The sequence below is a fragment of the Artemia sp. Qi Xiang Cuo genome, chromosome 14 (assembly GCF_049724085.1).
Source record: "Artemia sp. Qi Xiang Cuo chromosome 14, ASM4972408v1, whole genome shotgun sequence".
Taxonomy (NCBI): Eukaryota; Metazoa; Arthropoda; class Branchiopoda; order Anostraca; family Artemiidae; genus Artemia; species Artemia sp. Qi Xiang Cuo.
The window spans coordinates 63,510,273-63,532,721 of NC_142807.1; the positions used below are offsets into that span (position 1 = coordinate 63,510,273).

Genomic DNA, 22,449 nt, shown 5'->3' on the forward strand with positions numbered 1-22,449 from the left:
ACATTATTATATCTGATAAAAAAGGGCTTAAATTAAATAAATATGTAATGTTTCTGAAACTCTAACAAATACAGCTCACTTTCTTAGAATAAATAATTTTCGCTTAAGGAGGTTGGGTAACATTAAATCTACACTTAAAAACTACTGCTTTGCATAACAAATAATAAATTATAAATATAACAGCGGAAAAAAGTAAATATTGACTTGTTGATCAAAAAACTGCCCTCCGTCCCTTAAAGACACTCCCAACTTCCCTGGAGTCCTCTTCTCTCATCTTCCCTTAAATTGCGCATGTTATTGTTTTTAATTATATTCTCTTATAACCCATTTCATGTTTTTCCTCATTTGCATTGTTAAGTCTGAAAACGATCCATCGGAAAAAAGCTAATGTTGAGTTGTTGACCAGAAAACTGATCTCCGTCCCTCAAAGACACTCTCTCCTCCCCTGGAGTCCTCTCCTCTCATTTTCCCTTAAATTGCGCATGTTAGTTTTTTATTTTATTCTTTATAACCCATTTCATGTTTTTCCCCATTTGCATTGTCCTGTCTGAAAACGATCTAACCTAACCTTTACCAGTAAGACGAAGAAGGGCGTCCATTTCCCCTTAAATTGCGTGTGTTATTGTTTTTATTTTATTCTTTTATAACCCATTTCATGTTTATCCTATTTGCATTGTCCAGTCTGAAAACGATCCATCAGAAAAAAAGTTAATGTTGAGCTGTTGACCAAAAAACTGATCTCAGTCCCTCAAAGACACTCTCTCCACCCCTGGAGTCCGATCCTCTTATTTTCCCTTAAATTGCTGGTGTTATTGTTTTTTATTTTATTCTCGTATAACCTGTGTCATGCGTACCCCATCTGCTTTTTAAAGTTTGAAAACAGTATAACCTAATCATTAAACGTACTAAAGAGGCCTGCAAATAACTATCTCATCGCGTGTGTTATTGTTTTTATTTATTATTTTATAGTCCATTTCATGTTTTTCACACTTACATTGTCAAGTTTGAAAACGATCTAACATATCCTTTACAAGTAATAGAAAGGGCGTCCATTTTCCCTTAAATTACGTGTTATTGTTTTTTATTTTATTCTTTTATAACCCATTTCATGTTTTTCCCATTTGCATTGTCCAGTCTGAAAACGATCCATCGGAAAAAATTTAATGTTGAGCTGTTGACCAAAAAACTGCTCTCCGTCCCTTAAAGACACTCACTCCTCCTCTGAAGTCCTCTCCTCTCATTGCACCTTAAATTGCGGGTGTTATTGTTTTTTATTTTATTCCCTTATAACCTGTTTCATGCTTATCCCATCTGCTTTGTACAGTCTGAAAACGGTGTAACCTAATCTTTACCAGTAGGAAGGCGGGTGTCCATTTTCCCTTTCATTGCGTCTGTTATTGTTTTTATTTTATTCTTTTATAACGCATTTCATGTTTTTCCCATTTGCATTGTCCTGTCTGAAAAAGATCTAACCTAACCTTTACCAGTAAAAGGAAGAGGAAGGGTGTCCCTTTTCCCTTAAATTGCGTGTGTTATTGTTTTTTATTTTATTTTTTTTATAACCCGTTTCATGTTTTTCCCATTTGCATTGTCCAGTCTGAAAACGATCGATCGGAAAAAATGTAATGTTGAGCTGTTGACCAAGAAACTGCTCTCCGTCCCTCAAAGACACTCTCTCCTCCCCTGAAGTCCTCTCCCCTCATTTTCCCTTAAATTGCGAGCGTCATTGTTTTTTATTTTATTCTTTTATAACTCATGTCATGTTTTTCCCATCTGCATTGTCCAGTCTGAAAACAATCTAACCTAACCTTTACCAGTAAGAGGAAGGGTGTCCATTTTCCATTAAATTGCTTCTGTTATTGTTTTTATTTTATTCTTTTATAACACATTTCATGTTTTTCCCATTTACATTGTCCTGTCTGAAAACGATCTAACCTAACCTTTACCAGTAAGAGGAAGGGCGTCCATTTTCCCTTAAATTAGGTGTGTTATTCTTTTTTATTTTATTCTTTTATAACCCATTTCATGTTTTTCTCATTTACATTGTACTGAAAACGATCTAACCTAACTTTTACCAGTAGGAGGGACGGCGTCCATTTTCTGTGAAGTTTCTAGTAGATAAAAAATACTGAATTTTGGTTATCAGATTGTACCCATATTGAGTCAGTAGTCATTTGAATAAATATATTAAAATAGGGAAAATAGTCTCTTAAAATTCTCAAACCTCGACCCTTAAGCGTAAGAAAATAATAAACATATGAAACTTTATTTCTGAAATCTATAACACAATGTCTTTAATTTCCTCGGTGATATTAGTGGTCTCCTTATTCTCAATGTCATTTAATAGATCACGGGTATATTCATCCCATTCTAAGAAGCCCCCCCCCCCTTTCAGTAAAGCAAAAGTAAAATTTGCGATGAAGAAACTAGGCTTAGAAATCAAACAACGCATATATTTACACATTATTCCTCTATGGACAAAGGTTTATATAATTTAAAAATGATCTGTGCTTCAATAAATATTCTCATTGTAGCTATGTATCTTTTTCCTAAAAACCCTCTCTAGCAAATCAAAGGATTTAATGTCACTAAATCGATCAAACAGTATCCTTTTCAGTGAAACCTTAGGTTGAACCGCTAAAGTAATTAATGTAAATTATCAAGCAGGAAGTGCAATTGTGGGGTGTCAGTAATTATTCTTTATTTAAATATTCGCGGTTTAGCGTTATAAGGGGGTCAGTGTATTAAGAGTTGACGGAAGTTGGCTGTCAAAAAGAGTTATTTCTAATGAAAAAATTAAAGTCGTAAACAGGGGGAGGGGGGGGGGGTTACATGGCAAAAAAGAGCTTATTTTACGCTTTCTATCGAGTATAAACATTATATAGTGGAGTTTGTATTGTGGGGGGGGAGGTATACCCTGAATTTGAATTTACTGGAGTGGGACTATTTTTAAACAGAACTCACATTGTAAATCGATGTAGCCAAAGTTTCCAAATCAATAATATCAGATGCTTTATTCATGGTGTCTTAAAACTTTATGATAATTTTAACCACAATGCTTATATAAAAATCTCAAGGGCAAATTGTGATGTAATGGGAAACCTTACATAACTTCCCTGATTAGCTTAGAAAGAAACACGTGATCCTGTTCCCGTTAGACTCGTGGATCAATACATTCCCATACCGATTTTGTAAATCAATTTCTCGGAAATCCACTTCCCCCTCTTGTCCTAGATCAATACATCTCTTCCCGTCAATGCGCATGTGCAAACTTCGCCCTGGAGTCATTACACCTAGACAAACAACAACAAATAAATCGACCTTGACCCCATTAGACTCGATCGATAATCCTTGAATAAATTAGGTTATCTTGGCGTTAGACTCAATTGTAGATGGCAGCACGCGTTCCCCGTGGGAGTCATTATGGCTTCCCTACTGAGGGCAATCCCCCTCATATACGTAATAATTTCTGTCCGTTTTAAAGGTTTAATGTTTCTCCTTATTTTCAGTTGAAAAAACTTTTTTTTATTTAATTTATACAAGGGACTGAATGCTTTTTGATGTTTGCAGCAGCAGCTACAACCTAGTAAAGAACAAACTATGACCCATAGTGGCTTATATTTTAAAACCGGTTTTTAATAAAACTTTCCAGTGTAAGAAACTTTTACCATTTAGCTTTGGGAACTGTTTTGGGAATTAATAGTGTATTTGTACTTTGCCAAATAATAATGGTCTTTCGGAATCAAAAAAGAATAATGTGATGTTATAAGAAATTAGTATCCCCTTAGGCACTTTAAAGTCATGCCCTCCCTTTTTCCCATAGGATTTTAAACAAAGCCCTGTGATATCACGACAGCCCTGTTTCCAACTGGCAGGATTCCCAGGTGTTTCAGCATGATTAATTGGAGAAAGGTCAGGCTAATAGCCAAGTAGCAATAATAGGGAAATTAACATAGGATTTCTGCAATATCCATAGGGAAATTAACATTGGATTTCTGTGACAACCATAGGAAAATTAACATGGGATTTTAAACGCAGCCCTGTTACCAGCTGGCAGGCTACCCTGGAATTCCAGGTGCTATGAAGCAATTATGTTTCAGTATAATTAATTGGAGTGTGGTCGGGATAATACACTAGTAATAAATGATGTTACTAGCACCTTTGTAATGCGTTCAGGTGGAAAGATTCCCACCCCTGGCAAGATTCCCGGAATTCCAGTGTTTTTTTTATATGATTAATCAAAGTATGGTTTGGATAATAGACAAATAGTGATAATAAGGGTTACTAGCCCATGTGCTTTAATATAAGAAACACAGTTGGCAAGACTCCCCTGATGCACTCCAATGACTTCACACGACTTACCCGGTTTTAAACGGTCAGGTTTAATATGGACGACGCAATTTCTTGTAACCTTTCGACAAGACCCATTGGAAATTCCCGATTGTAAATTAACGACAGCACACACCATATCTGAGGTCATGTAATGACAGTGCGACCATCACTAAAAATAATACGTTTTTGAAATGTTATTTTTCGCCCGAAATGTACAACACATTTTTTTTCTTTTACCTTAATGACGCCGCACACTTTATGTAAGGTCAGCACACGCTTTTATGTAATGACGACGCGCATCATTGTCACATAATACTTTTTTTGGCATTTTATTTTTCGACTGAAACGTTCTAGGCGTTTCTTTTTTTTTCTTTAGTTCTTTGTCTTCGATAGGGCTTGAAATGTCAACTCCTTACCAATGGAATAGCGCTGCAACCATTAAGATTAACGAGCCATTCCCAATATTCTGTCCTATTCAATACTTTCAAGAAATGACACATTCCCGTGACTTCACAGGACACACCTCTATCAATTCCATAACACATCTGCCGAGATTCGAAGCTCATGACGGTCTTCTCCTGTAACATCGATCACGCAAAACACGTAGACGGGGAATATTTATTCTTAGACAAAATTGCGCTCAATGTGTCTTTAGCAATAAAGACAGAACAAGTGCATAAATCTTAAAAACACACAATTTGTAAATAAAAGTTTTATTATTTCAAACAAATTTACTAACAATATTCGAAACAGAGAAAAAAATAGTTAAAAAAACACGACAAACAAAACATATAAGGTGGAACAGCCTTATCGTAATATATGCAAAAAAATAATCGTGTATTACGGAAAGTTGGGGGTCCTAGCATGCAATACCAGGAGACATGGGTGATATTAGATGCAAATTTAAGCCCTATTAAGAACTCTTTAACGAAAACGCATCATTTCTTTGAGTGGGATGTTAGGTTTCACACACATCGTTACAATACCCCCCCACCCTCCCCCCAGCAACCATTTCCGGAGGGCGCGTTGATATTTGAATAAAAATCCTATATCTACCGTGTGTCAGTAGTAACCGCATATGGAATTTGCCAACGCCCCTGTACCAAACAGGTTTCTGGTGGGTATAATCTGGTTTGATGGGCTTTGCATAACGTGTTATGAAGGACAAAGTGTTCTGACGCAATTTACCAGATTTCTAGTTCATGGTATACATATCTTTGTAATATTTTTGCAAAAAAGGATAATGAGATTCGCAAATTGGACGAGCGAGGATAGTACGAATTGCTTGTGAAAAACCCCGGATGAATTAGTTGAAAATAAAGTTTTAACGGACAAATTTTTCTGACACAATTTACAGACCAGATTTCTAGTTCATATATTTTTTGATAACTTGATAGGTGATTTGAATAAAAGGAATTCAAATATTTTGTCTATGAAATAGAAGCTAACTCAATTTGCGAAAAGGTATTTCCATTTGCACAACTCTGATCTGATTTGAATTGTCGCCGACAATGAGATTTAATCACTGCTAAGCCTATTGTTATTGCGAGAGAGTTACTCAATTTACAGCTTAGTGTTAACTGACAGAGTTCCAAATACGAACATTTTGAAAAGCAGACAAAAAATCGGACGTTATAATCAGAATTATTTGATTAACATTTAAAAAGGGGGAATGAGATATATGATCTGTAGTATACACAAGTGATGTTTGATAAGTATTGTCAATTTAAAATAGGATCTATGAATTTTTTCTTTACATGGTGTTCGTTCAATTGAAAGCGAGGATTTCTGTTAAATAAATAATTCTTATATTTTTTCGTTCAATTGAAAGCGAGGATTTCTGTTAAATAAATAATTGTTATACCTTTTAAAATAGCTTTACGGGGTTTGAGGGACCCTGTCGTTTTATTTAGTGTGATTTTTTATTTTCATAGTATCCTTTCAATTGAAAGCGAGGATTTCTGTTAAATAAATAATTCTTATATTTTTTTCCATTCAATTAAAAGCAAGGATTTCTGTTAAATAAATATTTGTTATAACTTTTAAAATAGCTTTACGGGGCTTGAGGGACTCTGTCGTTTTATTACGTGTGATTTTTTCTTTAAATGGTGTTCGTTCAAAAAGAGAGGATTTATGTTAAATAAATAAATCTTATAATTTTTCCATTAAATTTAAAGCGAGGATTTCTGTTAAATAAATAATTGTTATACCTTTTAAAATAGCTTTACGGGGTTTGAGGGGCTCTGTCGTTTTATTCCGTGTGATTTTTTCTTTACAATGTGTTCGTTCAAAAAGAGAGGGTTTCTGTTAAATAAATAATTCTTATATTTTTCCATTCAATTGAAAACGAGTATTTCTGTTAAATAAATAATTGTTATACCTTTTAAAATAGCTTTATGGGGTTTGAGGGGCTCTGTCGTTTTATTCCGTGTGATTTTTTCTTTACATGGTGTTCCTTCAAAAAGCGAGGATTTCTGTTAGATAAATAATTCTTATATTTTTTTCCGTTAAATTTAAAGCGAGTTTTTGTGTTAAATAAATAATTGTTAGATCTTACAATCGAGATGTACCATTTTTGAGGGACTATCTCGTTTTATTCAATTTTTTTTATTCAGTGTAGAGCTTTCGTTGAAAAAGCGAGAATATCCCTTAAAAAAATGATTCCTCTATTTTTTACGTCAAATTTATATAGATGAGTTAAGTTAAATAAATTATTGTTATAAATTTTAAAATAGCTTTAATGGGTTTGAGGGACTCTGTCGTTTTATTACGTGTGATTTTTTCTTTACATGGTGTTCATTCAAAAAGCGAGGATTTCTGTTAAATAAATAATTCTTATATTTTTTCCGTTCAATTGATAGCGAGGATTTCTGTTAAATAAATAATTGTTATACCTTTTAAAATAGCTTTACGGGGTTTGAGGGACTCTGTCGTTTTATTCAGTGTGATTTTTTCTTTAAATGGTGTTCGTTCAATTGAAAGCGAGGATTTCTGTTAAATAAATAATTCTTATATTTTTTCCGTTCAATTGAAAGCGAGGATTTCTGTTAAATAAATAATTGTTATAACTTTTAAAATAGCTTTACGGTGTTTTATCGACTCTGTCGTGTTATTAAGTGTTATTTTTTCTTTAAATGGTGTTAGTTAAATTTAAAACGAGGATTTATGTTAAATAAATAATTATTATATTTTTTACGTTAAATTGAAAGCGAGGATTTCTGTTAAATAAATAATTGTTATACCTTTTAAAATAGCTTTACGGGGTTTGAGGGACTCTGTCGTTTTATTCCGTGTGATTTTTTGTTTAAATTGTGTTCGTTCAAAAAGCGAGGATTTCTGTTAAATAAATAATTATTATATTTTTTACGTTCAATTGAAAACGAGGATTTCTGTTAAATAAATAATTGTTATACCTTTTAAAATAGCTTTACTGTGTTTGAGGGTCTCTGTCGTTTTATTCAGTGTGATTTTTTCTTTACATGGTGTTCGTTCAAAAAGCGAGGATTTCTGTTAAATAAATAATTCTTATATTTTTTCCGTTCAATTGAAATCGAGGATTTCTGTTAAATAAATAATTTTTATACCTTTTAAAATAGCTTTACGGGGTTTGAGGGACTCTGTCGTTTTATTCCGTGTGATTTTTTATTTACATGGTGTTCATTCAAAAAGCGAGGATTTCTGTTAAATAAATAATTCTTATATTTTTTCCGTCCAATTGAAAGCGAGGATTTCTGTTAAATACATAATTGTTATAACTTTTAAAATAGCTTTACGGGGTTTGAGGGCCTCTGTCGTGTTATTACGTGTGATTTTTTCTTTAAATTGGGTTAGTTCAAAAAGCGAGGATTTCTGTTAAATAAATAATTATTATATTTTTTACGTTCAATTGAAAGCGAGGATTTCTGTTAAATAAATATTTCTTATATCTTTTAAAATAGCTTTACGGGGTTTGAGGGGCTCTGTCGTTTTATTCCGTGTGATTTTTTCTTTACACGGCGTTCGTTCAAAAAGCGAGGATTTCTGTTAAATAAATAATTCTTATACCTTTTAAAATAGCTTTACGGGGGGTTTGAGAGACTCTGTGTAAATATTTATCGGGGTTTTATTTTTTCTGTTCAATTATTTTCAGCGTAATCCAATATAATTACCTCATTCTTTTATTCTAACTTAACTTGTAGGAATAGAGTTTCGGTTACTATTGAGCCTTACATGCCTGAAATCATGAATTAGAATATTTAAATAGCTGTTTGGGTTTTCAGACATAGTTTTTTAGATGTTCATGGGTGTTATGTTCCTGGAGGGTTTTATGACTCCTCCCTCCAATGAATTCAGATGGTTTTAGGACTCATCCCCCTAGCCATAACTCCCTTCAACATTGAGCGAAGATATAAAAGTTTGATGAAGTTTTTTTCTACTTAACCACTACATTAATAACTACCAAGATGATAGGACTGTATAAAACAGAATTTATCAGTTACCGAGAGTTCAATGACTCCTTCACGCAATGACTTCCAGGGGTTTTATGACTCCTCCCCACAATGAATTCAGATGGTTTTAGGACTCATCCCCCTAGCCATAACTCCATTCAACCTTGAGCGAAGATATAAAAGTTTGATGAAGTATTTTTCTACTTAACAACTACATAAATAAATTCAAAGATGATAGTACTTTATGAAACAGACTTTATAAGTTTGAAAAAATCATCTTGTTGTGTTATATTTGAATTTGCATTTTTATTATTGTCTATAGAACTCAAAGAAATTGACTGTTATCATTGGATAGTTAACTATAATATGTTTGAGCATGATAAAAGCTTATGGAGTATTACATTACGCCGTATAAACAGAATGGGATTCTACGATAGAGTAATACCACCACTTAATAATGCTGGTCGGGAACTGAGAAGTGTTCAGGAAGAAGTCAGTGGAATTTGCAGCTTTTTCGGAGTTGAAGCCCTCTACGTAAAGGGCAATGTACCTACAGATAAAGTTTTAATTCAAAAGTGTGATCCTAGGATTCCACTTTTCAATCTAGAAGAGTTTAAGTGTCCTAAATTTGAAGGGGGCTATCACCATCCTGAAGACGAGGTTAGGTTCTTCGCACAGTGGATACCTAAAAACATACCTGATCGTGATAAATCCATAAGACATGTTAAAAACTATTCTATATCATGGGACCATCGTTTGTGGATGTTTAAGAGTGAACTCTAAGTACTATTTTTATGTAAACATTTGCTGTTGTTTTTTTTTCAAAAAAAATCTGTTAATACGTTGAAGCAATAAATATCTTTAAGCTTAACCCGTCTTTATTCTTTAGAATAGTTCTATTGTAAACAAGTAACAAACTCTTTCCTGAAGTCACCTCTTGGATACACAATGCAAAAACTACATTTAAGAAACTATAAAAACAATTTTAAGTAAGAAAGTAACAAATTTCGTCTTGAAATCACCTCTTGGATACACGATACAGATATTTTCATTAAAGAAATTATGAAAAAAATTGTGAGTAAGTAGCAAATTCTTTCTTGAATTCATCTGCTGGATAAACAAAGACATTTCGTTCAAGAAATTATGACAAAATTCGCAGTAAGTAACAAAATCTTTACTGTTTTCACGACCTAGATACACGATTGAGAAATTTAATTCAAGAAATTATTAAAAAATACTCAGTAAGTAACCATTTCTATCTTGAAGTCATCTCTAGGATACACGATATGGAAATTTCATTCAAGAAATTATGAAAATATTTGTAAGTAAGTAACAAAGTCTTTATTGATTTCACCTCTTGAATATACAGTACAGATACTTAATTCAAGAAATTATGAAAAAATCGCAAGTAAGTAACTTTTTTCTCTTTATCACAAACAATTTTCACTTAGCTACATGATGTAGAAATTTAATTCAAAAAATTATTAAAAAAATCTCAGTAAGTAACAATTTATTTCTTGAAGTCAACTCTTGGATACACAATACGGAAATTTAATTCAATAAATTATTAAAATATTTGTAAGTAAGTAACAGACTCGTTATTGATTTCAACTCTTGGATATACAGTACAGATACTTCATTCAAGAAATTATGAGAAAATCGCAATTACGTAACTTTTTTTTCTGTTTCTCTCAAACTTTTTTCACTTAGCTACATGATGTAGAAATTTAATTCAAGAAATTATTAAAATATTCTCAGTAAGTAACAATTTCTTTCTTTAAGTCAACTCTTGGATACACATTACGGGAATTTCATTCAAGAAATTATGAAAAAAATGTAACTAAGTAGCAAATTCTTTCTTGATTTCACCTGTTGGATAAACAAAAAGACATTTCGTTCAAGAAATTAGGACAAAATTCTAAGTAAGTAACAAACTCTTTATTGTTTTCACGAGTTAGATATACGAGGTAGAAATTAAATTCATGAAATTATGAAAAAAATTCTCAGTAAGTAACAATTTCTTTCTTGAAGTCAACTCTTGGATACACAATACGGAAATTTTATTCAAGAAATTATGAAAATATTTGTAAGTAAGTAACAAACTCTTTATTGATTCCACCTCTTGGATATACAGTACAGATACTTCATTCAAGAAATTATGAAAAAATCGCAAGTAAGTAACTTTTTTTCTCTTTATCACAAACAATTTTCACTTAGCTACACGATGTAGAAATTTAATTCAAGTAATTATGAAAAAATTCTCAGTAACAATTTCTTTCTTGAAGTCAACTCTTGGATACACAATACGGAAATTTCATTCAAGAAATTATGAAAAAATTGTAACTAAGTAGCAAATTCTTTCTTGAATTCACCTGTTGGACAAACAAAAAGACATTTTGTTCAAGAAATTATGATAAAATTCTAAGTAAGTAACAAACTCTTTATTGTTTTCATGACTTAGATACACGATGTAGAAATTAAATTCAAGAAATTATGAAAAAAAATTCTCAGTCTAAGTAGCAAATTCTTTCTTGAATTAACCTTTTTTATAAACAAAAAGACATTTCGTTAAAGAACTTTTGACAAAATTGTAAGTAAGTAACAAACTCTTTTTTGTTTTAACTAGTTAGATAAACTATGTAGAAATTAATTTCAAAAAATTATGAAAATATTCTCAGTAAGTAACAATTTTTTTCTTGAAGTCAACTCTTGGATACACAATACGGAAATTACATTCAAGAAATTATGAAAATATTTGTAAGTAAGTAACAAACTCTTTATTGATTTCACCTCTTGTATATACATTAAAGATAATTCATTCAAGAAATTATGAAAAAATCGCAAGTAAGTAACTTTTTTTCTCTTTATCACAAACAATTTTCACTTAGCTACATGATGTAGAAATTTAATTCAAGAAATTATGAAAAAATTCTCAGTAAGTAACAACTTCTTTCTTGAAGTCAACTCTTGGAAACACAATGCGGAAATTTCATTCAGGAAATTATGAAAATATTTGTAAGTAAGTAGCAAACTCTTTATTGATTTCACCTCATGAATATACAGTACAGATACTTCATTCAAGAAAAGTGATTAAACACGTTTTGAAAATACATGCTATTTGCATGCTTTTCCTTGGCACCTTTCCAAACGAGCGGGGATTCCCCACTGGTTCCTCCACATTGCAAAAAGTGAGCAGTACGAAAACTCCACGTTTTCAGCCAGACTGGTTTTTTAGACAACCCCCATTTTTAGGGACCAATCAGAGACAACAGAGGTTGCTCAATATACGATTGCGTGATTGGTGATTGGTTATACAACGCGACGGTACATATAGAGTGAGAGAGAAATGCAAATTCGACATTTCTTTATTTCATTTTTTTTAAGATTAATTTAGAAGAGGTTACATGTGCGCACGTAACCTTTTTTAAATTACCCTTAAAAAATGAAATAAAGCTATGTCGACTTTGCATGTTTCTCTCACTATGTATGCGCCGTCGTGGTGTGTAACCAATCACCAATAAATTTATTGTATATTGAGCAACCTCCGCTGTCTCTGATTGGTCCCTAAAAATGGGTGTTGTCTAAAAAACCAGTCTGGCTGAAAAAGTGGAGTTTTCGTATTGCTCACTTTTTGCAATGTGTAGGAACCAGTGGGGGATCCCCGCTCGTTTGGAAAGGTGCCAAGGAAAGGCATGCAAATAGCATGTAGTTTCAAAACGTGTTTAATCACGTTTCTTGAATGAAGTATCTGTACTGTATATTAAAGAGGTGAAGTCAATAAGGAGCTTGTTACTTAATTAAAAATTTTTTCATAATTTCTTTAATTACATTCTCAGATTTTTTATCCATGAGTTGTCTTAAAGAAAGAACCTGTTCCTTACTGAGAAATTTTTCATAATATTTTGGACTAAATTTTCTACATAGTGTCTCCATGTGAAAATTGTTCTTGATAAAGAGAAAAAAAAGTTACTTACTTGCGATTTTTTCATAATTTCTTGAATGAAGTATCTGTACTGTATATCCAAGAGGTGAAATCAATAAATAGTTTGTTACTTACTTACAAATATTTTCATAATTTCTTGAATGAAATTTCCGTATTGTGCATCCAAGAGTTGACTTCAAGAAAGAAATGGTTACTTACTAAGAATTTTTTCATAATTTCTTGAATTTAATTTCTACATCGTATATCTAACTCGTGAAAACAATAGAGAATTTGTTACTTACTTAGAATTTTGTCATAATTTCTTGAACGAAATGTCTTTTTGTTTATCTAACAGGTGAATTCAAGAAAGAATTTGCTACTTAGACTGAGAATTTTTTCATAATTTCTTGAATTTAATTTCTACATCGTATATCTAACTCGTGAAAACAATAGAGAGTTTGTTACTTACTTAGAATTTTGTCATAATTTCTTGAACGAAATGTCTTTTTGTTTATCAAACAGGTGAATTCAAGAAAGAATTTGCAACTTAGTTACAATTTTTTCATAATTTCTTGAATTAAATTTCCGTATTGTGTATCCAAGAGTTGACTTCAAGAAAGAAATTGTTACTTACTGAGAATTTTTTAATAATTTCTTGAATTAAATTTCTACATCATGTAGCTAAGTGTAAATTGTTTGTGATAAAGAGAAAAAAGTTACTTACTTGCGATTTTTTCATAATTTCTTGAATGAAGTATCGGTACTGTATATCCAAGAGGTGAAATCAATAAAGTTTGTTACTTACTGACAAATACTTTCATAATTTCTTGAATGAAATTTCCGTATTGTGTATCCAAGAGATGACTTCAAGAAAGAAATTGTTACTTACTGAGAATTTTTTCATAATTTCTTGAAATAAATTTCTACATGATGTATCTAAGTCATGTAAACAATAAGGAGTTTGTTACTTTCTTATATTTTTGTAATAATTTCTTGAAAAAAATTTCTTTGTTTTATCCAGCAGGTGAATTAAAGAAAGAATTTGCTACTTACTTACGATTTTTTCATAATTTATATAATGAAAATTTCTGTATTGTGTATCCAAGAGATGACTTCAAGAAAGAATTTGTTACTTACTTACTTACTTACATTTTTTTCATAGTATCTTAAATGAAGTTTCTGCATTGTGTATTCAAGAGGTGACTTCAGGAAAGAGTTTGTTACTTGCTTACAATAGAACTATTCTAAAGAATAAAGACGGGTTAAGCTTAAAGATATTTATTGCTTAAATTTATTAACATATTTTTTTTTTTGAGAAAAAAAACAACAACAAATGTTCAAATAAAAATAGTACTTAGAGTTCACTCTTAAACATCCACAAACGATGGTCCCATGATATAGAATAGTTTTTAACATGTGTTATGGATTTATCACGATTAGGTATGTTCTTAGATATCCACTGTGCGAAGAACCTAACCTCGTTTAGGATGGTGATAACCCCCTTCAAATTTAGGACACTTAAACTCTTCTAGATTGAAAAGTGGAATCCTAGGATCACACTTTTGAATTAAAACCTTATCTGTAGGTACATTTCCCTTTACGTAGAGCGCTTCAACCCCGAAAAAGCTGCAAATTTCACTGACTTCCTCCTGAACATTTCTCAGTTCTCGACCAGCATTATTAAGTGGTGGTATTACTCTATCGTGGAATCCCAGTCTGTTCATATGACGTAGCTTAGTACTCTACAATCTTTTATCATGCTCAAAAATGTTCTAGTTCACTAGTCAAAGATAACAATTATTTTTTTCGAGTTCCATAGACAATAACAACAATGCATATTCGAATATAGCAACTCAAGATCATTTTTTAAAAACGATAAAGTATGTGTCATACAGTCCTATTATCTTGGAAGTTATTAATGTAGTTGTTAAGCAGAAAAATAATTCATCAAACTTTTATACCTTCGCTCAAGGTTGAATGGAGTTATGGCTAGGGGGATGAGTCCTAAAACCATCTGAATTCATTGTGGCGAGGAGTCATAAAACCCCTGGAAGTCATTGCGGGGAGGAGTCATTGAACTCTCGGTAACTGATAAATTCTGTGTCCTACAGTCCTATCATCTTGGAAGTTATTAATGTAGTTGTTAAGTAGAAAAATACTTCATCAAACTTTTATATCTTCGCTCAATGTTGAATGGAGTTATGGCTAGGGGGATGAGTCCTAAAACCATCTGAATTCATTGGAGTCATAAAACCCTCCGGAAACCTAACACCCATGAACATCTAAAAAAGTATGTCTGAAAATCCAAACAGCTAATTAAATATTCTAATTCATGATTTCAGGCATATAAGGCTCAATAGTAACCGAAACTCTAATCCTACAAGTTAAGTTAGAATAAAAGAATGAGGTAATTATAATGGCTTACACTGAAAATAATTGAACCGAAAAAATAAAACCCCGATAAATATTTAAACAGAGTCTCTCAAACCCCCCGTAAAGATATTTTAAAAGGTACAAAAATTATTTATTTAACATAAATCCTCGATTTTTGAACGAACACCATTTTAAGAAAAAATCACACGGAATAAAACGACAGAGCCCCTCAAACCCCGTAAAGCTATTTTAAAAGGTATAAGAATTATTTCTTTAACTGAAATCCTCGCTTTCAATTGAACGGAAACAAAATAATAATTATTTATTTAACAGAAATCCTCGCTTTTTGAACAAACACCATGTAAAGAAAAAATCACACGGAATAAAACGACAGAGGCCCTCAAACCCCGTAAAGCTATTTTAAAAGGTATAACAATTATTTATTTAACAGAAATCCTCGCTTTCAATTGGACTGAAAAAATATAAGAATTATTTATTTAACAGAAATCCTCGCTTTTTGAATGAACACCAAGTAAAGAAAAAATCACACAGAATAAAACAACAGAAACACTCAAACCCTGTAAAGATAATTTAGAAGGTATAACAATTATTTATTTAACAGAAATCCTCTCTTTCAATTGAACGGAAAAAATATAAGAATTATTTATTTAAAAGAAACCCTCGCTTTTTGAACGACCACCGTGTAAAGAAAAAATCACACGGAATAAAACAACAGAGCCCCTCAAACCCCGTAAAGCTATTTTAAAAGGTATAACAATTATTTATTTAACAGAAATCCTCACTTTCAATTGAACGGAAAAAATATAATAATTATTTATTTAACAGAAATACTCGCTTTTTTAACGAACACCATGTAAAGAAAAAAACACACGGAATAAAACGACAGAGTCCCCCAAACCCCGTAAAGCTATTTTAAAAGGTATAACAATTATTTATTTAACAGAAGTCCTCACTTTCAATTGAACGGAAAAAATATAAGAATTATTTATTTAACAGAAATCCTTGCTTTCAATTGAACGAACACCATGTAAAGAAAAAATCACACGGAATAAAAAAACAGAGGCCCTCAAACCCCGTAAAGCTATTTTAAAAGGTATAACAATTATTTATTAAACAGAAACCCTCGATTTAAATTGAACGGAAAAAATATAATAATTATTTATTTAAAAGAAATCCACGACTTTTGAAGGAACACCATGTAAAGAAAGAATCACACGTAATAAAACGACAGAGACCCTCAAACCCCGTAAAGCTATTTTAGAAGGTATAACAATTATTTGTTTAACAGAAATCCTCGCTTTCAATTGAACGTAAAAAATATAAGAATTATTTATTTAACAGAAATCCTCGCTTTTTGAACGAACGCAATGCAATGAAAAAATCACACGGAATAACACGACAGAGACCCTTCAAACCCCGTAAAGCTATTTTAAAAGGTATAACAATTATTTATTTAACAGAAATCCACGCTTTAACTCTCACGGAAAAAAAATAAAAGAATTATTTATTCAACAGAAATCCTCACTTTTTTAACGAACACAAGGTAATTAAAATATCAAACGGAATAAAATGATAGAGCCACTCACAACCCGTCAGGCTATTTTAAATGGTATAAAAAATATTTATGTAACAGAAGTCCTCGATTTCAATTGAACGGAAAAAATATAAGAATTATTTATTTAACATAACTCCTCGATTTTTTAACGAACATCATGTAAATAAAAAATCAAACGCAATAAAACGACTGAGCCCCTCAAACCTCTTAAATCTATTTTAAAAGGTATACAAAATATTTTTTTAACAGAAATCTTTGATTTAAATTTAACGGAAAAAATAAAAGATATATTTTTTTAACAGAATTCATATATTTAATTTTAACTGACACCATTTAAAGAAAAAATCACACGGAATAAAACGACAGAGTCTCTAAAACCCCGTAAAGCTATTTTAAAAGGTATAACAATTATTTATTTAACAGAAATCCTCGCTTTCAATTGAACGGAAAAAATATAATAATTATTTATTTAACAGAAAGCCTCGCTTTAAATTGAACGAACACCATGTAAAGAAAAAATCACACGGAATAACACGACAGAGTCCCTCAAACCCCGTAAAGCCATTTTAAAAGGTATAAAAATTATTTATTTAACAGAAATCCTCGCTTTCAACTGAACGGAAAAAATATAAGAATTATTTATTTAACAGAAATCCTCGCTTTCAATTGAACGAACACCATGTAAAGAAAAAATCACACGGAATAAAACGACAGAGCCCCTCAAACCCCGTAAAGCTAATTTAAAAGGTATAAAAATTATTTCTTTAACAGAAATCCTCGCTTTCAATTGAACGGAAAAAATATAAGAATTATTTATTTAAAAGAAATCCTCGCTTTAAATTGAACGAACACCATGTAAAGAAAAAATGCATAGATCCTATTTTAAATTGACAATACTTATCAAACATCACTTGTGTATTATATAGATCATATATCTCATTACCCCTTTTTAAATGTTAATCAAATAATTCTGATTATAATGTCCGATTTTTTGTCTACTTTTCAAAATGTTCGTATTTGGAACTCTGTCAGTTAACACTAAGCTGTAAATTGAGTAACTCTCTCGCAATAACAATAGGCTTAGCAGTGATTAAATCTCATTGTCGGCGACAATTCAAATCAGATCAGAGTTGTGCAAATTTAAATACCTTTTCGCAAATTGAGTTAGCTTCTATTTCATAGACAAAATATTTGAATTCCTTTTATTCAAATCACCTATCAAGTTATCAAAAAATATATGAACTAGAAATCTGGTCTGTAAATTGTGACAGAAAAACTTGTCCGTTAAAACTTTATTTTCAACTAATTCATCAGGGGTTTTTCACAAGCAATTCGTACTATCCTCGCTCGTCCAATTTGCGAATCTCATTATCCTTTTTTGCAAAAATGTTACAAAGATATGTATACCATGAACTAGAAATCTGGTAAATTGCGTCAGAACAACTTATCCTTCATAACACGTTATGCAAAGCCCATCAAACCAGATTATACCCACCAGAAACCTGTTTGGTACAGGGGCGTTGGCAAATTCCATATGCGGTTACTACTTGTGTCTTTACCTTTCTTGATTTTTCCAGCGTTCAAATATAAGTAAAACCAATAAATTGGATTCAAATTGGATATAAAATAATATTTTGTCATTGAAACGGTCGATTGTCTTTGTGACATGTTTCATTAATAGCCTCATTTATATGCTAATTGTGAATATTAAAAACTACTATATATTTTTTTTAATATTTATATATATATCGTTCCTGAAAGTGTCTCAATTTACTTTATCCCCAAATAATAGGCGTATCTTATAACAGGTAATAATCAGCGTTTAGGTTAAGTTTCTTTTCGGCTGGAATTATTTAATTAACCACTTCCTATTATTAGACTCAATTAGCGAGCTAATGTCTCTTCACCAACGCACAATCTACAATGTTAATTAGAACCCCTCCCCCACCTTCTCCAGAAAAACAGTTGCCCTTCAATCACTTTCGACTTTTAAAAAGGGCACCAGCCCTTTGAATTTCCAATCGAATGAGCTCTTTTTGAAGTTTCTACCACAAAGCCTTCAATTAAAAGCTTATATGCCTCCAGGGCATAACTTACAACCCTTGCCTTGAGGGCTGTGTCCTCCTCAAAAACATAATTTCTATGTGGAAATCAACTACGTAGAACAAAATGGCTATCTCAAAATTTTGATTGGATGTGTTTGGGGAAATGGTAGGCGTAGAAGGGGTGTTCGTTGCCTTCCAATCACTTTTGACCCTTAAAAAGGACACTAGAACTCTCGATTTCGAATCGAATGAGCCCCCTTTGAAGTTTTTACGACGACCCCTTCATATGAAGTGCCTCTGGGGGAAAAATAATAAATAAATAATAAAACATTGGAGGCGTATAGCATTTAAAGTGAATTACAACTTTCAATTCCTAATCAAATGAGCCCTCTATGAAGTTTATTCGAGTATCCCTTCCATAACAACCATATATGCCCCAAGGGCATAACTTACAGCGCCTACCCCCGGGCCCTGGGGGCTGTGGGGACACCGGATTTTTTTGTTATCTGAACTTTGAACTATTTTTAACATTATATCTGTCTCAAAATTTTTATCTGATGCATTTAGGGCGTGGACGGGGAGGGGCTAGTTGCCGTCTGATCTCTTCTGACTCTTAAAAAGTGAACAAGAACTTTCAATTTTCAATCAAATAAGCCTTCTCCGAAGTTTGTACGAGCACCCTTCCATAAGAACTATATATGCCCCTAGAGCACTACTCATAACGCCTGCCTCCGGGCCCTGTGGGGTTGCGTCGACACATGAATTTTTCTTATCTAACCTTTGAACTATTTCTAATGAAATGGTTATTATAGAAATTTTATCAGATGGGCTTGGGAAAAAAAGGGTGTGTGGGGGGGGGGGGGGCATTTTGACCACTGATATTTTTTTACTCTTCAAGAGTTTAACGATAACTTTAATTTCACAATTAAATGAGCCCTCTCTTAAATTTATATGAGCACCCCTTTCATAAAAATCATATATGCCCCCCGGACAACACTTACTATGCTTATCCGCCGGGCCCCGGGGGGAGTTTTTTCATCTACTTTTTGAACAATTTCTAAAAAACTGGCTATCTCAAAATTTGTAGCGGATGGGTTTGGGGAAAAAAGGGCGAGGGGGGGGGGAGCTAGTTTCCCTTAACTCTTAAAAAGTGAACTAGAACTATCAATTTCCAATGAAATGAGCCCTCTATGAAGTTTATACGAGCATCCCTTTCATAAGACCCGTACATGCACTCAGGGCATAACTTAGAACGCCTTCCCCTGGGCCCTGAGGGGTTGTATTGACACCGGAGTTTTTCGTATCCGACCTTTGAACTATTTTTAACAAAATGTCAACCTTAAAATTTTCATCGGATGGGTTTGGAAAAAGAAGGCGTGGGGGGGGGGATAGCTGCCCTCGGATCTCTTTTGATTATTAAAAGTGAGCTCGAACTTTGAATTTCCAATCAAATGAGCTCTGTCTGAAGACGAGCATCCCTTTCATAAGAATCATATATACCCCAGGGCATAACTTACAACGTTTGCCCCCGAGCCCTGGGGGGTTGTAACGACACCTGAGTTTTTGTTATCTGACTTTTGAGCAATTTTTAACTTAATGGCTATCTCAAAATTTTTATTGGATGCATTTGGGGAAAAAGGGGCGTGGGGGGGGACTATTTGCCCTCAAATCTCTTTTGACTCTATAAAACTGAACTAGAACTTTCAATTTCCAATCCAATGAGCCCTATCTGAAGTTTTTACGAGCATCCCTTCAATAAGAACCATGTATTCACCCAGAGTATAACTTACAACGCCTGCCCTCGGGTTCTGGGGGGCTGTGTCGACCCCAGAGTTTTCGTTATATGGTCTTTGAACTATTTAAAAAAAAGACTATCTCAAAGTTCTTATCGGATGAGTTTGAGGGAAAAGGGCGTGGAGGGGGGGGGCTAGGTGCCCTCCAATCTCTTTTGACTCTTAAAAAGTGGACTAGAATTTCCAATTTCTAATCAAATTAGCCCTCTTTGAATTTACTACGAGCATCCCTTCCATAAGACCCATATATGCCCCCAGGGCATAACTTACAACGCCTGTCTCGGGCCCTGGGGGGTCGTGTCGACACCGGAACTTTTGTTATATGATCTTTGAACTATTTTTAACAAAATGGCTATCTCAAAATTTTTATCGGATGCATGGGAGAATAACAGGGATGGGGGGGGGGACTGGTGACCCTACAATATCTTTGACGCCTTAAAAGGTGAACAGGAACTTTCAATGTCCAATCTAATTAGCCTTCTCTGAAGTTTATGCAAGCCTTCCTTCCATAAGAATCATATATGCCCTCTGGACATAATTTATAACCCTTGCCCTGAAGACTGTGGGGGGAGTGTCCAGCTCAAGTATATAAGTTCCAGAACTTTCAACGATGTTGAACAAAATTGCTATCTCAAAATCTTGATGGGATGTGTTTGTGGAAATGGTGGGCGTGGAAGGGGTGTTAGTTGCCGTCCAGTCATTTTTGACTATCAAAAAGGGCACATGACAATTTTTACATTCTAGTAAATAGATAATATTGGTTGTTTTACAATTTACATGTCCAGTTAATAAACATTGTAACTTTTTATTATATAAATTGCTTTTAACATAACTTCGAGGGATGAAGTAATCTTGGCAAAGAAAACAACGACCATTGCACTTACTAATATTCGGCAGACCCCTTTGAATATTATCATTACCATTATTATTCAATATAAAATCAGAAATCAAATAAAACCAAAACGACAAACAATAAAAAGTCAAAAACATCTCCTGAAGCCTAGCCAAAAGTCCACAAGTAATAAGGTTACTCTAACTAATTATACCAAAAAAAAAAAAAAAAAAAAAAAAAAAAAAAAAAAAAAATGGAACCATACCTTCAAAAAACACTACCCTAAATAAAGCCTTTGCTTAGTACTACCGTCTTAAAAAGTAATAAATTAGCAAAATAATCATCAATATCAGATAAAACCTGGACCAGGGTTAAGGTTCATCGGGGAAGAATTTTTGATTATTCCTCTAACTGGATCCCACCTGGATTCATATTATGTTTTAGAGGTAATTACTTGGCGAGACAAAAAAAAAGAAAAAAAAAAAAAAAAAAAGAGAGAGAGATGAGAGAAGAAGAAAAAAAGGACTGTCATCTTAATCCAGTAATTGAGACAAATGTGCACTTGAACGAGGTTTTAATAGGCTATATAATTTGGGCTCTATATTTGTAAATCAGGAGGGGTTGGCAGTGGCGTAATTTCGTGAAGATCCTGGGGAGGGGGGCAAAGTTGGAGCCAACTTTCCCAAATCAAGTGAAAATTACACTGAAAACTGAAAAATGGTCCACATATTACCATAAAGGCAAAGATATAGGCCTACTAAAGAAAACGGACCTGTTTCTCTTGAATTATGCAGGCTTATCTTAGTTTTGAAAAGATTTTTTGCTGAAACTAAATATTCAGCTGGGGGGCGGGCAAAATTTGATTTTGGAGGGCAAACCTGGGTCTAGGGGTGGGGGCAGTTGCCCACCTGCCTCATAGCAAATTACGCCCCTGGGGGTTGGGGGTAAAGTATAGCGGGGTTACATGCAAAATGTATTAACTAGGATTATTATTCTGGGTAAAGTTCTACTTTAGCTACTTTTCGCTATCTTTGAAAGGGGTTAGGTTAAGAAAATAAAACTTTCAGGGATGGGACTACAGGCTAAAATTTGTCCCAGGAAGGTATTTTGAAGTACCTGCTTCCACTCCTTCTCCCTCTAGAGGGTTCT

The 22,449-nt window shown here is 32.9% G+C and overlaps 1 protein-coding gene across 1 annotated transcript in view; it reads right to left on the bottom strand.

The window, feature by feature from the left end:
* The window catches only part of LOC148944745 (transmembrane protein 14C-like), a 40,325-nt gene that overhangs the window by 17,063 nt on the left and 813 nt on the right, over positions 1-22,449 (bottom strand). The gene's annotated exons all lie outside the window — the stretch shown is intronic.